Below are 18,016 nucleotides of genomic sequence, written 5' to 3' on the forward strand. Positions count from 1 at the left end.
TCCACAAAATTGTCTTCTGCTCTCCAAACATACACTGTAGCACACATGCGTGCACACACACACACACACACACACATACACATGCATGTATGCATGCATACACTCAAATAATAAATGAATAAATACATTTTTAAAACTCCTTTTAGCAGAGTTGTTTTTTGAGGGGGAGAGGGATTTTTAGAGGAGAAACAGTTGTCATTTAGTAAAAGAACTTATTTATTTATTTATTGGTATTTGTGTATGAGTGTGGGGAGGGTGTCCACAATGCACACAGAGACCAGAGGAAGATGCTAAATGTCCTGCTCTATCACTCTCTGTGTTATTCCCTTGCAAAAGGATCTCTCACTGAACTTAGATCTAAGCTGACAGCCTGCCAACCCTAACAATTCTCCTGTCTCCACCTCCCCAAGTGATGGGGTTATGGGCACCTATGGCCATGCACAGCTTTTTCTGTGGGTGCTGGGGATTCAAGCTCAGATTCTCATTCTTGTACAGCAATCCATCTCTCCAGTCCCCACAGTTACCTTTTAAAATCCTAATTTATAAAAAATATCCCTCAAATTTTTTTTACATATCACATAGTTTTGGGAATGATTTTATGATTATTGAGACCTTAATTTTAAGTATCAAAAATAAAATATAAATAAGAACTTTATAGGGAAGCTAAATTCCTGATTTAAATATTCTAAATATATGATTGGAAGTTAGGAACTTAGACAATTAGAGTAATCCTTTAAAGCCATAGTTAAGTTAGCAAGGAAACCCAGATTGCTAAATCAACTCAGTGTTTGATTGGCTGTGGTCAGTGCCTTCCTCTGCCTGTATCTGAACTTTCCACCTTCAGTGTTTAACCAATATATTAAAGCTCTGATGAAAACAGTTATCTCTAGTAATCAAGTAGAAGATAGTGAGGTTATGAGAGCAAGTACATGTCACAAGCCCTTTATAATAAATATGCCTTTAAATGTTTCAGGTTTAAAACTAAGAAACATTTAGAGAGTTTAAATGAGATAGTATATTGAAAAACTGTAGATTTTACCTGCTGTTATAGTTTATAGTAAAAAGAAAAGGCTCAGAAAGTCTTAATGGGGAGGGGGTAATGAAGTATGATTGATCTAAGATAAGCAGGCGCTCTACCACTGGGTTACCACCTCAGCCCATGTTTATAAAAAAATTTTATGATTTTATAGTAAAAAAAGGTCTTGACCTATATGCAAGTGTGTCTTTATTCCTTGATTGAAAATAACCCCTTTCTAAGAACATGTGTTCATCACTTCCTTTCAAATTCAGTTCTTTCTTCCAAAGTTCACTTTACTATCATATCAATGCCTTCCAAACTAAATTATTATTTTCATGTTTGACTTTTTAATTAAAAAAATTACTTTTGGGGGGGCTGGAGAGATTGCTCAGTGGTTAAGAGCACTGACTGTTCTTGCAGAGGACCTAGGTTCGAGTCCCAGAACCCATATGGTGGTTAACAACCATCTAAAACTCCAGTTCCAGGGGATCTGACACCCTCCATAGGCATTGCACAACAGGGGTGCACCTACCTACATGCAGGCTCATAAACATAAAATAAAAATAAAAATGTTTCAATTACTTTTATTTATTCTCTCTCTCTCTCTCTCTCTCTCTCTCTCTCTCTCATGTGTTTAGGCACACATGTCCCATGGTGTGTATATGAAGGTTAGAGGAGAGCTGTGGGAGTTGATCTCTCTTTCCACCATGAAGGTTTGGGGACTGAACTCAGGTCATTGGGCTTGGTGGCAAGTGCCTTTAGCTGCTGAACCATCTTTCTGACCCTGACTTTTTTCTTATATGATGTGCATGTGAGTATAATATGTGTACATGTGATATGTGTTTGTGCATTTGTGTGTGTGAGGCAGGCATGTGTGTGTCATGGTGTGTGTGTGTGTGTGTGTGTGTGTATGTGTAGGTCAGAGGACAGACTTGGTTGTGGATCCCCATCTTCCACCTTTTTTGAGATGGATTCTCTTGGGTGGTCACTGCTGTGTACACCAGGCTACCTACCCTGAGCTTCCAGGGATTCCTTTACTTCCACCTCTCATCTTGCCACAAGAGTGCTGGGACTATAAAAGCATGCTGCTGCTCCCACAGGTTCTGGGGATTTGAAGTCATGTCCTCACACTTACACAGCAACCATCTTGCCAACTGAGCCATGACTTTTGACTCCTAAAGAGAAAAACACAGATTTGTCTTTTTGTTACTAAGTGACCCTCTGCTATCTCATACACAATCTCCTATCCCAGTTCAAGTAGTCACAATCAACTGGATTTACAAATATAACAATTATAATAAAGGAAACACCTCAGGTAAGAATACAGTAGAATCATCCAGGAGTGAACACTGTTGCTGACTAAAAGGACAATAATTTAATGATCCCACCTAGCTTCACTGTACAAATAAGAGACTCAGCTCATCAAGTAGAAAGGCCTGTGGGACTGTGGGACTAGAGATTGCCAATGTCCCAAACTTTCAACTCCACTAAACTGTAGGAGTGTCACATCTTCATATCAAAGATTTCCAAATGGAAGTTGAGCCCAGCATTCATCATTAGAACAAGATTCCAAATGGCTACATGACTTTAAGGAGGAGATCTGTCAAACGCATTACCAACAAAAATATTGATTGCATGTAAAATATGAAAACAAGCCTTAGCATAATTGAAGTTTGAAGATATAACTCCAACACTCTGCAACAAAAAAATCTTATGAAAATCTGGCAGAGAATTGTGGGAGACAGGCTTGAGCCTAGGGTGATATTGCAACTGTCAGAATCACGTAGTTTTCAGGAATCCAGGCTCTGTAATCTGAAACCCAGTATGCTAATGAGGCATCCTACCAGCTATTCTGTGATAGGACATTAAGTCTATTATGCTAATAGGATGCTAAGCCTGTTCTGTTAATAAGGCATCCTACTTGCTGTACTGTGGTAGGACACTAAACCTGTTATGCTAATAAGATATCCTACTTGCTGTGCTGTGATTGGACCACTACCCCTATATAAGCTTGTACCTTCCTGCAATAAAGCAGACCTGTGTCACTGAACCTGGTCTCCTGTGTCTGAATGTGGCTCTGCTGACACAGTCTCCTCACCAACCCTGGAGTCTGGGACCCAGCAGAAGCAGCGATGACAGAAGACAGCACCAGGCGAGCAGAAGTGCGGCCTCATCCCAGGGCGAGTGGAGGAGCAGCCTCAACGCCTGTGAGAATGAAGGCGCAGCCACCACTGGTGGTGACCACAGCTGGCACCCAATGTGGGGCATGAAGCCTCCTGCCCCACAGAGCTGTAACACTGAGCTGTAACATTCGGAGCTGTAACAGTTGGGGCTCCCAATGCCCCCTTTGCCAGTGATTCTTCCGTGGGTGCTCACCACTTTTGTGCTCCTGTGCTTCCTCTTCTGGCTCGCAGTTTGGTGTGTCATTCCTGTCTCTGACGATCATCTTCCTGAACAGCTCCTGAGTCCTGGGTACATCTTGCAGGGTGAGTGACCTCCAGTATGGGAATAGTCATCCAGCTGCTGCCAGTCCCTGCACTGCTGCACTGGTTTCTCTCCTCAGGAGTAAGCAAATTAAGGTAACAGAGAAGGAAGTAACTAAAGTATTAGATGAAGTGTTAGCTCTTGCTCCTTGGTTTACAGATTCCTGCTGTTGGGATCCAGAGCAATGGGCTTGTGTGTTATTCGTGGCCAGAAAGAGAGAAGTCAGGGAGGGGCGTCCATTATCTGGGCCATTCTACCCCATTGTGACTGCCATTCTGGCTTCGCTTCAAGGAGTTCCCCCCAATGCCCCTGAGCAGAATAATCTCATACTAAAGAACATAGGTAAACAAATAAAGCAACAGGATAGTGGGGACAGCTTGTCCAGGCGTTTCCAGTCTAAACCAAACTAATTGGTTTCTCTTCTGATGCAGAAATGATGACCACTGATAATGAGGTAAAAAATGAGGAATTAGGGTCCAAGGGTCCCCCTGATGCAAAACAGGAAGTCAAGATCGCCACTTTCCTGCCATTATGGGGTGGTGGCTACCTTCCACCATTTTGTATTGGTTTTGATGAAAAATGTGAAGTTAAGGCAGCCTCCACTCCACCATTATGGGGCGATGGCTACTTTCCACCATCTTGCACTAGCTCTAAGGAAGTTCCCCCCAGTCCATCTACCTCTCCCTTCCAGAGGAGGACTGGAAGCCCCTCCTGCCTAAGCCCCTCTCCTATGATACAATGGGTGATTTTCCACAGTTTTTCCCAGGTACCGTCAATCAGGAACTAAAGAACCCTAATGTCTGGAATCCATATTCTCATGATACTTTTAAAAAGCTGCATAAGGTAGCCATTGAGAATGGCATTCATTCTCCTTGGTTTGGTCAGCTATTAGAAACAATCAGCCATGCAGCCAACACCCCCTATGACTGGCAGAATATTGCCTGTGCCTGTCTATGGGGAGGTGATTTTCTCTTATGGAAGGCTGCCTATCAAAACGAGTGTAAACAACAGTCAAAACACAATAGAAATGCCAATGTTCAAAACATCGGGTTTGATGCCTTGGTAGGGTGTGGCACTTTTGAAACCCCACGAGCCCAGGCACAGGGACCTCCTCGCTACTTTGAACAAGTGAGGCTTTGCGCGCTCCATGCTCAGAGCTATAAACATTTGGTCCGTGCCTGCTCCTCTTGTGCCCCTCTTTTAACCCTGGGACCATTACAACCCTCCAGAACTCTCCCTAGAGGCCTTGGCCCCAATAAGATATGGCAAATGGACATCACTCATTTTTCTCCTTTTGGCAAGCTCAAGTATATCCATCATATTATTGACACTTATTCCAATGTCCATTTTGCATTGGCCTGCTCTGGTGAGATGGCTTCTGATGCCATAAGGACTGTCAAATATGCCATGGTCCTTATGGGAATTCCTTGGCAGATAAAAACAGATAATGGTCCTTGTTATGTTTCTGCTACCTTCAGCCATTTTTGCTCTGACTGGAATATTAGGCATATAACTGGTATCCCTTACAATCCTCAGGATCAAGGGATTGTTGAACATTCCCACCAAACACTCATTAAACAAATACAGAAAATAGGGGAAGACAATGAAAAAGGACCCTGCTATAAGGACCCCAATTTTGTTATACAACGATCTAAATTTTCTAAAATTTGACTCCAATGGCCTCCCACCAGCAATAAAGCATTGGGGGGTGTTCACTCAGCCCATTCCTGCCCCCATGGTGAGATGGGAGGACCCTCTGAAAAGTGAATGGAAAGGTCCACACTGATTATTAACACAAGGGTGAGGCTATGCTTGTGTCTTTCCAGATAATCTTCCAGCCCCCATCTGAATCCCAGCCCAGAACATCAGAATTGCCTGGGATGGAAAACTTCCCTCCACAACCACCAACCCCAGAGATGGCAGCCCTGACCTTGGAGGAAGCAGCGCACCTCTCAACCACTGAGAGACCAATCTCACAGACCACAAAAGCCACCAGCCTGGGGAGACCTCGAAAATCTCTTTCCACAAACAGAGACATTAGCTAAGCTAAGTCCTCAATTGAGAGGAAAACCTTTGTCTGTGTTCCTTATTACGTGTGCCATCATTACTGCTAACTCCTGATTTTTGGACCTTGCATTGTTAAGGGTCTTGATAATTTTGTTAAAACTCGTATTTCTCTGGTTCAGTTAGCTGTTGCCTAGCCTCCAGATCTTGCCAGGTATGTCTCTGCAAATAAGGACCTGCTGTTCCTTGCCCTTACCAACCTATAATAATAGAGCTATGAAAATTAGACTTGAGCATACGTGTAAAATCTTACAGAACAACCATACAACGGACCTGAGACAATGGCCCAACTGCTGGAGCCACAGGAAATGCCTTGCAATATATACTCCTGTTGGCAGACTGTGAGACCGATGCCTAGAACTTGCCACTCCCTAATCCCCATCGTTACCCCAGATGGGACGACCCTGCTCCATTGGTTTTTATTGAATTCTTAGCCCCTTAAGAGGTCTTTGCATGGGCCAAAGATTGATACACTGCCTTTCCCTCTGCTGGACCATACCAAGGGACTCACCCTTTGAGGGCTGGTAGTCAATGATGGGTAAGATCCAAAAAGATGGGACAACCTAAGACAGGCACAGTCCATTATGCTGGGTGACCCTTTAGGTGGGGAAAACAATGCCGAGGCAAAGAATCTCAACTCCCACTGGTTGGCATGGAGTTGGCACAACCTGCTCTTAAGAAAGCTCACCATCTTAAGGGAGGGAGCTCTTAATACAATGACCCCCTTGGCCTTTCTACTTTGCCTTGATGAATCTGGACTGATATCAATATGCTATATACCTCACCTTTAAAAATAAAAATAAAAAAAAGGGGGAGATGTGGGAGACAGGCTTGAGCCTAGGGTGATACTGCAACTGTCAGGGTCACGTGGTTTCCAGGAATCCAGGCTCTGTAACCTGAAACCCAGTATGCTAATGAGGCATCCTACCAGCTATTCTGTGATAGAATGTTAAGCCTGTTATGCTAATAAGGTATCCTACTTGCTGTACTATGATAGGATGCTAAACCTGTTATGCTAATAAGGTATCCTACTTGCTGTGCTGTGATTGGACCACTACCCCTATATAAGCTTGTGTCTTCCTGCAATAAAGCAGATTTGTGTCACTGAACCTGGACTGCTGCGTCTGAATATGGTGACGCTGGCGCAGACTCCTCACCAGCCCTGGGGTCCAGACCAGACAACTGATTGGAGGAACTAAGAGAGCAGGAGAGCGGCCATAGCTGGAGGAAAGCAGCCACAGCCAGTGACAACAGAGCATAAGTTAAATGGTCTGCCGACTGGTTAGATATCCAAAGCAGTGCTTCTGAATGAATGTTTATGTTGGAGACTGGTCCCCCTGTAAAGTTACCCAATCTAGCTAAGGGATGAGGAACAGGAGGCATGAAGAACCAGACAAAGTAAGTACCAGATTTCTCTGGCTCCTTCCTCCCCTCAGCTTCTCCCGTCACAGCATGCACAAACATATACTCCATATATCTAAGTCAAACGACTCCAGAACACATACAGAATGTTAGGGAAGAGCAAAAACTGTAGTTAGACTACCTTGGAATCCCAGCTTTTGGAATCCCAGCTCAGCCACCTTTTGAATCTTACATTTTCATCTGAGTGTCAGAATAATGAGAACAAAAATACCCATTTCCCAGAATTGCTCTGATAATGAATTATTTTAGCACAGTGCCTGCAAATGTAGCAGTCAAAAGAACACAGCCAATAGGAACACTAGGGTTCTATAGCACCCTTCTGTGTCTCTTATGCAGAGGAAAATAGAGACAGTGATCTTTTTGGCCATGGTATTAGCTTCTTTTCCTGTTGCTGTGATAATACCCTGACAAAAGGAACTTAAGGGGGAAAGGGCTGATTTTAGTTCACACTTCAAGGTGCAGTCCTTTGTGGTGAGGAAGTCCAATCACCAGGAACTTGAAGCAGCTGGCCATACATATCACATCCATAATCAGGAATCAGAGAAGGAGAATGCATGCTGATCAGTTCCCTTCTCTACTTTATACAGTCCAGGATTCCCCGACCCAAGGAATGCCCCCTCCTACAATTAAGATGAGTCTTGCCACATCAATTAACATAATCAAGAAAATCTCCCACAAACAAGTTCAGAGACCCATCTCCCAGGTGATTCTAGATTCTGTCAAGTTGACAATTAGCATTATCATAGCCACTGTCCATTCTTACCCCTTGAAAGTACTCCATTTTACTCTGTAATAAGTTCTACCAATCTTCTACAAAGAAAAAAGGAAGAAGGAAAGAAGTAGAATTAATTAATAACTAACTCTTGGAAAGTATCCATCGTCTCCCAAAGGACTTTGTTGATGATGATGTATTCAAAGCTACAGTGTTCTTGCTAATACACCTTACTTCATTTTAGGGTAAGGCTTTAAAATTGAGTATTTCCTGAGGTTAATTAGTTGTGTGTTGGATAACATTTGTAGAATTTTTAGATGACAAAACACAAGTAGTTATGAAACAAGTTCATATAATTAAAAACTATAGTTCTTTACAGTTTCATCAAAGTTTCTGCTCTTCAAAAAGTATCATTAAGAAATGAAAAGGCAAGGCCAACGAGATGGCTCAGTGGGCAAAAGTGTGTGTCGTGCAATGTAATGACCTGAGTTCAATCTCTGAAACCCATGTAAAAAGGCCAGATTCATTCCTCAGGAGATTTTGGAGGCAATATATTTCCTTCTGGCTTCCCTAGCCCCCCAAGATCCATTCATCTCTACTCTCTCTCCCCTCCATCCAACCTCCCTCCTCCCTCCCCAGTCCTAGCATTCCCCTTATCCCTTCTCTCCCCCCAATAACACCCACCTCCTGCCAGCTTGCTCTCTTGAGTTCCTTCCTCCCCGACCGTGGTTCCCTGAATGTTCCTCCCTCCTGTCCTCCCAGCCAACACTCCCACTTTCCCCAACATCTGTTCCCTACTATCCCCCTCTTTCTAGTTTTTATCTTTTCTTTTACCTCCATGTTTCCTTTCCATTTTCCTCACTCCTGGTGTTGCATCAGGATATATACTCACATATAAGGAACTGGTGTTACAATCTGCAAATGAGGGAGAACATATGTCACTTGCTTTTCTGCATTTGTGTTACTTCACTTAGTATAACAGTCTCTAGTTCCATCCATTCCCCTTACTCCACATCCTCACTAGCATTTGGTGTTTTCCATTCTCTTGATCTTAGCCAGTCTGATGGGGATAAGAAGAAATCTTAAGTTCACATGTGGTGTCTGAATGTTAGTGCATTTGTATGCCTGGGGGCTGTACATTAAGGATCACAGTGCCAGAGAGCAAAGATCTCCCTTTGAGAGGTTGGTCAGAGTGGTTCAGGAGCCTCCCAAAATAACACAGGCTATTTCCAGAGCTCTTGGTTATCTCCCAGAATAGAAAGATAAGACCCTACTGCTGAATACAGGACATACTTCAGACACAGGACTTGGAGCAATGGAGCAGGAACTGACCTGGAAGCCTTCTACCCGAGGTTTAGCACTCATAGTTCTGGAGAGTACTATGCAAGCTGCTAAGTGAGAAAATCAATCCATGGTCCAACCCTGCCCTAAAGCTTAATAACCACAACAACCAGCACAGCAAACTACCTCTATTGATGCAGTAGTGGCACTGTTATCTGAGGACAATCAACAGCTATCTAATTGAACTTAAAGTCCTCTCAAAGGGAGTAAACTCATGCATGCACTGTAAACACAGCCAAATACACATGGCTGTAGAGGTAATAGGTCCTAGAGAAAACCCTGTCTGTCATATCTCTAGACAAATGAAATTTCTTACTATGTGATAAATATGGATCCTTATACTTACAGACAAGTATACTGTACACTATTCATCAAAGAAGCTTCCTTCTGCAACAGAGATTACTGCAGAATTCTACAACTGGTCAGACACAGAAAATGGATGTCTGAGAGATACCAGTCCTAGATGACATATCTACAGAGGAGCCTCTACCCCTAATACTCATGGAACATAATGGAACAGGGAGGAGGGGTAGAGAGAAAACTAGTGCAACCCTCACCTCTCACCAGTGAAGCTTCCTTATATAACAGACTATGATGCACACAAAAGGCCACAACTGGCCAACTTTTTTTTAATTAAGGAGCAAATTTTTATGCTTTGAAGAATTATTATTTTTAAACATTTTTTAAATTTAATAACCACATGATTAGAAGAAGCATTTCATTACAGCTTTAACATATTCAGTAACACTCTAGAGCAAGGATACATCTCTTTCAAATATGGCTGTACATTTTTAGGTTCACAGTTGAATTAATACAGTTATACAATATTGAGCTCAGTACAAACACTGTAAGATATAAATTTGAATGAGTTTTTACCCTTTAAAGAAGATCTCCATTTCATTTTAAAATACATTGTTTCCTTTTTTTTTTTTTTGTTTTTTTGAGACAGGGTCTCCTTGTAGCCCCAGCTGTCCTGGAACTCACTATGTAGAACAGGCTGGCCTCGAACTCACAAAGATCTGCCTGCCTCTACCTCCCAAGTGCTAGCATTAAATGCTACTAACACTTAGATGTTTGCACATGTGTCTTTAATCTCTGTGTATCTGATGATTACTAGCCATAGTCAGTCACACTCAGGTCCTTAGTACCTGAGTATGGATATAAAGTCATCAGGTAGATTTCACTGGTAATGTTTATCACTTCTACTATTTAACATGAAGTAAATTTTTATGCTTCTTCCTCAAATATGTCTTTTTTAAAAATTTTGTTGATTTTTCTGTGTGTATATCATACAGAACATCCCACACAATCTTATTCATCTATATACCCACTTCCCAAATAGTACTCTCCCATAGCCTCCCCACACACACATACTGGAGCCCACATACTCTGTCATCCCTGTTACTGTCCTCTGTGTTGTCAACACCCCCAGCCATTCTCCAGTGTTTGTCCAACTGCTGAATCTAGTCATCCTGTCTAGAGAGCCTTGTTTTAGGAAGATCAGCTCTTCCTCATCTAGCAGCAATCAGTTGTCAATATTCCTTTAGATAAGATTGGGGTCTGCTACTTGTTTTTCCAGTTCTATGCTGGGTTTCTGTCTGGGAGTCTCTTGTGCCACCTTGGCCAATAACTCAAAGGAAAGTATCACCTGTCTGGCATTGTTTCTTGCTATGTAGCCTTTAGCTATACATATGGACTCTTAAAAATTATATTGACCCCATTAATCTTTGGTTATACTTTCCTTTTGGGTGTTTAAGACCCTACAGTTGGCCCAGATAAAAGAATTTATTTTTACTCTTAAGGTTGTTTGAGGATCTGTTTCTCAGGGGTAACGTGGGTTTGGGAGGAGCCCCTGACAACTGGCCAACTTTTAAAGAATAAGAGACTACAGAGTGGGTGTCCTTGGATAGGACATATCAAACCTCTCCCACCCATGACTCAGGGACCATTTTAGAAAAGGGGGCAGAAAGATTGGAAGAGCCAGGGTTTGTCCGTGAACACAGGGATGCAGAGGCTTTCAGGTCATTGGAAACTTGTACATGTAAACTTGTGGCAATGGTGGCATCGAACACAGGACTCATGCCAACTCAATTGGATAAGAGCCCAGGGTGGAGCAAGGGAAATGGGTGGCAAGTCGGCCCTAATCTGGGAACTATTGGAGACTGATGACTGCTGGGTGAGGAAAAGTAGGCCAGCCTTACCAGCGATCTCTAGATAGGCTGACTAGACTCCAGTAGATGAATTTGCACTGAAGAACATCTGGGTACAAAAGCTTGACTGGATAGGACTTAACATGTGTGGTAGAATGCAGGTGGTCCAATGCATGGTGGTGGAGGGGCATAAGTGAGGGAGAGAGTCTGAATTTGATTAAGAACTGTTTATGAAATGCACAAAAGCTCAATAAAAAAAATTTTTTAAGGCCAGATTCAGTGGTATGCACCTGTAATCCTCACACTCCTACAGTAAGACAGAACACAGATACAGGACAATCACCAGGAAGCTAGAGGCCAGGTAGCCTGGAATAAGCAGGTCAGAAGAAACAAGAGAGACCCTGCCTCAGGGCTGTAGAGATGGCTCAGTGTAAGAGCACTGACCTTTCTGGCTGAGGACCCAGGTTTGATTCCCATCATCCACATGGTGGCTAACAACCATTCATAATAGCGTCAAAGACTCATTCTCATTCTGCTTCCAACTCAGAGAATGATGAAGAGGTTGCAAAAGACTATGAAGAAGATGCTAACATAGTCATATTCAATCAGAACAGAGTGCCTTTAGCTCCTGTTTCCAAGGAACCATCTCATAAAAAAATGACAAGACGCAAAACAAGGGACTTAGTAAAAGAATGTTTTTCTAATTTATTGATTTTTTTGAGATTTTCATACAATATATTTTGATGATATTTAGGTCCCCTCCCCTTTTTGCACCCTCCCTTACTGGCCCTTGTCCAATTTAACTTACTCTATTATATATATATGATAAGACCTATAGAATCTAATATGTGTCTTAAAATGCCCTCCAATGTGGTTCCATCCACTGGAGCCTGGTCAACCTACCAAGAATCACATTCTTGAAATAGACTCTCCCCTTCTCAGCATCCACTAATTGACAATAGTGCCTCAGATGGGGTTGGGGTTTCTTACCCAATTCCCCACATCTATGCTGGGATTTTGATTTAAGTTTGCATGGGACTTGTGCATGCTACCACCATTGGTGTGAGTTCATGAGTATCTGTCCAGCTGTCTGGAAAACTATTTCCTTGTGGTCATCTACCTCTGGCTTTTTCTGCCCAGTCTTCTGCAATGATTCCTGAGCCTCGGGAGGCAGAAGTTTGACACAGGGGTAAGCACTAAAGGAATATTTTTAAGTTCACAAAAGCTCAAAATTTTAACCTCTGATAAAACACTGCTAAAGAGAACTAAACTCGATGGGCATACTGGTACATGCCTTTAGTCCCAGCACCAGGGAGGCACCGGCAGGTGGATCTCTTTAAGATACACACCAGCCTGAACTATACAGCAAGCTCCAGGCCTTGAAGAGCTACATAGTGAGACCCTGCCTCAATTTTTTTTTAATTTTAAAAAAGAAATAAAGAAAAAGAGTTAAACTGCATCAGCAAACTCTATGCAACTTATTGAGCAAATTTTCTTTTTTTCTGCTAAAATTAAACCACAAATCCATTAAATCCTCAGTTTGACACACTGTTTCATAAGTGGATGCTGACAGCCTCCAGTGTCCTGGTGCCAGCACCTTCCCTATAAACTGTATTAATTCAACTGTGAACCTAAAAATTTACAGCCACTTTTGAAAGAGATGTATCCTTGCTCTGGAATGTGTTACTGAATATGTTAAAGCTGTAATGAAATGCTTCTTCTAATCATGTGGTTATTAAATTAAAAAATTAAAAAGTGGATGCTACAGTTACACCTTGGATTCAGCATTGTACTTTACAGGCTCTGAGAGATTTACTAGAAAGATTTCAAACCCCATACTTCATGATTTTGTTCACATTGTCACCAATGGCCTCTTTCCTAGAATCAATGTGAAATCAATCCTGAATTCTATAACCAAAGAAGTCCTCAATCATATGGAGACTTTCCAAACTGTGCTGGACCAGATAGAATGGAAAAGAAACAAAATTAAAGCAGATTCTTCTTCAGAACTCTTCCTTCATATCTGCAATTTGGATGGCCAAATGTTAAGAGGAGACAATGGTCAGCAAATTACTGGACAACTGTCATCTTTGCAGAACGTGTACTTTTAGCATCAATTGAGCATCTCGGAGCTCCTCTTATGTGAGTTCTTGCAGAGCAGAGTCTTTATAACTAACTGTGGTGTGAAACTACTGCATATAATCCCTGTACTGAAGAAACTTCCTATGAGAATTCTCTTCTGCATACACCTCTGGGATCTCTGCCACTTAGTTCTCAGATTCATGTCTTGCAAAGCCTTATCCCCAGTTCAAGGGGGATTTTCTGAGTAATAATAAAGTACCAGCTGATAACCAGGATAACCCCTCCTCCTACATTGGACTCTCTTTTCAGGATTTTTACCAGCAGTGTCGGGAGGCATTGCTTATCAACAATGATCTCACACTCCGAGCCCAGTTAACTGTATTTAGGGACCACAAACTTACAAGAACAAAGATGCAAACTGATGGAGTAAAATACTTATCAATTCCTGTTGACAATGGAACATTGACATATCTTTTTAAAAATAATTTTTATTATTATTTTTATTTTATGTGTATGAGTGTATTGTCCTCATATACATAAGTGCATCCATGTCATGCAGTGTTCTCAGAGGACAAAAGAGGGCGTCAGATCCCCTGGAACTGGAATTACAGATGGCTGTGAGCCACCATGTGGGTGCTGGGAACCAAACCCACGTACTCTGCAAGATCAGTCAGTGCTCTTAACCACTGAGCCATCTCTCTGGTCTTATTGACTGATTTCTTGGAAAAGGAGGAAGAGGAAGTTTAAGCTGTCCTTAAGCTTTATGTGGAAGGGTTATTGTAACTCACTTTTCACTTCTCAGGTCAAAAAATTATTGTTTTCACCAGTGTGGAAGATTTACTACTGAAGGGAGGTGTCGTCAATGTGAACTTTTGATTATCTTGACTGGTGTGCTATTCTTAATGCTATCCAGTTGTGGTCGACTAGAAAAAAAATATGCCTTTAATTTACTACCTCTTTGGACACTTCTTGCTGAGATGAACAGTGTGCTCAGGGATTATTCGGAAGTGGAATTTTTTTAGTTCTTTCCTACTAGATACTATTCCTAATTTTTTGAGGGCCTTTCAATGCTCCCACAGCAAAATTACTGCAAGTGAGCTTGTTCCAGTGTGTGAAAGTACAGAGCCAGGAGTCAGCAAATGTGTTCAGTGTGTTGGAATGGTAAGTGGATATGTTAGATCACCTCTTACTGTTCTAGTTTGCTTCTATATTGATGTGACAAAACACTTTTACCAATACCAACTTGGGGAGGAAAGGGTTTATTTGGCTTACATCTCCTGGGTCACAGTTCATCACTGAGGGAACCCAAGGTAGGAACTCAGGGAGGAACCTGGAGGAAGGAGCTGAACATAGACCATGGAGGAATGCTACTTACTGCCTTGCTCCCCCACCCCATGCTCAATCTTTCTTACACAGGGGTGGCACTGAACACAGGGGGCTGGTTCCTCCCACATCACTCAACAATCAAGAAAATGCCCCACAGACATGGCCATAGGCCAGTCCAATGGAGGAAATTCCCCCAATTGAGGTCCCTCTACCCAAGTGTGTCAAGTTGACAACTAAAGCTATCCAGCACACTTGCCTTTTCTAAAACGACAAGAAAAGGTACAATGGACTAGTAGGTGGTTGGAATTCTCCTTGTGGACAGAGGCTGCATACCTGGGTATCCCAGTTGAGATAATGGGAAAAGTATAAGGCTTAAGGTGTGTGCCCAATCTAGGAAGCACATGAACCATGGACTGTGATATTTGACATAGTCAATATCTGTACAATGACTATTGTGGGAGACAGGCTTGAGCCTAGGGTGAAAGTCTTAGTGACAGCCATACAGCAGGCCAGAGGCAATAGCTGGACTGCTGGAGCCACAAGAAACACCTTGTGATATTTGCTCCCACTGGCCAATCATGAAACTGATGCCTAGAGCTCGCCACTCCCTAATCACCACCCTTGAGATCCCAAATTGCAACACTTAGACAGCCTGGGTCACGTGGTTCCCAGGAAACCAGGTCCCATAAGGAAACTGGAACCTAAGTAACCTGAAACCCGTTATGCTAATGAGGAGTCTGGCTGGTGATGTCATGATAGGACACAGCCCTGCCAAAGATCAGAGTTGTAACTTCTTGATCAGACCCCCACCCCTATATAAGCTTGTGCTCTTCTACAATAAACTGGATCTGTGTCAAGGAACATGGTCTCTCTCCTGTGTCTGAATGCGGCTCTGCTGACACAGTCTCCTCACCAGCCCTGGGGTCCGGGACCGGCAGAAGTAGCAACGATTGGCAGCAGCACCGGGAGAGCAGAAGAGTGGCCTCAGCACCCAGCGAGCGGAAGAGCAACCACAGCTTGCGGCCCCAGCGAGGAGCAAAGGGCAGCACCTGTGCGATCAGAGGCAGCCCAGGAGGCAGGACCCGTGTGATCAGTAGCAAGTGAATGGAGAGCGGCCACAGGCCGCGCCCCTGAGAGGAGAGGAGCAGCGCCTGGAGACAGCACCCAGCACTGGAAGAGTAGAGGGGCGGCCACACTCAGCACCAGAAGAGTGGAGGGGTGGCGGCAGCTGGCGGTGGCCGCAGACTATCATGTTACAAATGGGAAGCCAAACTAAGGAAAAAATCCAGAATTACATTTTAGCCATTGTTTTTAGGACAATAGAAAATAAAGTTCATTTTCTTGCATATTGGCATATTTTTCTTTTCTTAAATAATATGCAGGTGGGTAGCACTATAAGAGTTGGCTGAAAAATCCTGATGTCTCTCTCAAGTAGACATAAAATTCATTGTAAGCCAGGTGTGGTCTCGCAGGCCTTTAATCCCAGCACTTGGGAGGCAGAGGCAGGTGGATCTTTGTGAGTTTGAGGCCATCCTGGTCTACATAGTGAATTCCAGGACAGCTGGGGCTATAGGGACACCCTGTCTCAAAAAGACACACACACAAAAAAATCTCATTGTAAGATACTTCCATGTTCTTCTTAAAGTGATGATTTCAGACCTAAATATTTATGTGAATCTTTTTTCTTAGAAACAAGAAAAGGGCCAAGCTTGGCCATTATTGCACCTTGCCATCATCACATATTTCACAGCTGGAAATGAAATTCTTCATTAAAATATCACTAATAAATTGCATGCAAGTGGTGCTCTTACATTCAGGCAAAACACTCATACACATAAAATAAAGTTTTTAAATTTAAAAACATATTTAAAGTCACTATTAAAAACTGTACTGCAGGGGCTGGAGAGATGGCACAGTGGTTAACACTGGTTGTTCTAGCAGAAGACCTGGGTTCGAATTCAAGCATACACATGGCAGCTGACAACTGTCCACTCCAGTTTCAGGGGATCCAATGGCCTCTTCTGTCCTCCTCAGGCATTGCATGATATGGGTGCACTTACCTACATGCAGGCAATACACGCATATACATAAAATAAACATAATAAAATATTTTTTAAAAACTGTACTGAGAAAAAGCAAGTCACAGATATACATATCTGAAAAATGGTGTATCCAAAACATATAAAGAGCTGTTCAAATAAGAAAATAGATAAAATAAATTTAAAATAGGCAAACATTTCATCAGAGTCACAAAAGAGAAAACTCTGGAAAGATGCACAGATTTCAAGGTCATCAGAAAATGGAAATTAAAACCACAAGGAGTAATTACTTTGAGACTGACAAGTACAAAGTGCTAGAGACTTTGAAGCAATCGGATTCTGATACATTTCTGGTAGGGATATATAATTCTAAACCCACTTTGGGGAAAAAATCAGCATTTTGTTATAAATTAAGCATATATTTACCACCTAACCCAACAATTCCCTTAGCTAATGAAAACATGTATCTCCACAAAGACCTACATAGAATGTTTATAAACTCTTTCTCCAAAGTAATGAAACACTGGAAACAACCCCAGTGTCTAACAGATGAACAGACAAATCATGACATAGACATGGAATTGAATGAATACTATGCTGCCCTGACAAATACTGACACACCACACCACGGCACCATAGTGAGATCTCGAAACCATGCTGAGTAAAAGAAGACACCACATCATATTGTGTGATTCCATTTAAATATGTAATATATAAGGGAAGACAGACAGGGCACAAGAGAAAACTGACCTCAAGCAAGCAAGAGAAAAGTTCCTAAGGGGTTAGAAATGCCTTTGATCTTGACTGTGGCCACACAGATGGATACGTTTTGTGCCGGTGCCAACCGACCAAAATGAACAGCACCTGAAAGGGGGAGTGAGGATGAAAGAAAAACAAGAGACAGAGAAAAGATACTTGGGAGGACTGTCAGTAGAGACTGCAGCCCCATTTTATTTTTGCTTGGCCTTTTTATACAGAAGAACATCAGAGATAGCCACCGTTTGCTTAACTCAATTAGCTTCAACAGCTGTTTTTCCCACCTGTATCTGAGGGTCAAGGATCAGTCAAATACTTGTTGTGAACTCCACCATTTAACCATCTTCCCTAAATTATCAACGCATTCTTCCTGACTTGGCAGAACAATTCGGACTGGTGTGCAAAACACACAAACTCTTGAGTCAAGGTGAAAGATCACAAAGTAAACAAGCAAGCCTGCCACAGCTCAATGTACATAATGGCTGTGCTTATACTAATAGCTCCCAACAGTTTTGTAAAACTGAACTGTACATTTTCAAATGGGTACCTGTTTGTTGAAGCACGGCTATTAGGAAAGAATTTAACTTTACCTCAAAATAAGTCTAGGTTTTCTAGGGGGTGA

The 18,016-nt window shown here is 42.3% G+C and overlaps 1 pseudogene; it reads left to right on the top strand.

Moving 5' to 3' along the window:
* The first annotated feature begins 6,925 nt into the window (after positions 1–6,925).
* On the top strand, positions 6,926–14,020 carry LOC103750506 (annotated as a pseudogene).
* Positions 14,021–18,016: the final 3,996 nt, after the last annotated feature.

This window comes from Nannospalax galili, unplaced genomic scaffold (genome assembly GCF_000622305.1).
Source record: "Nannospalax galili isolate Female #2095 unplaced genomic scaffold, S.galili_v1.0 scaffold46, whole genome shotgun sequence".
In the NCBI taxonomy this organism is placed as follows: domain Eukaryota; kingdom Metazoa; phylum Chordata; class Mammalia; order Rodentia; family Spalacidae; genus Nannospalax; species Nannospalax galili.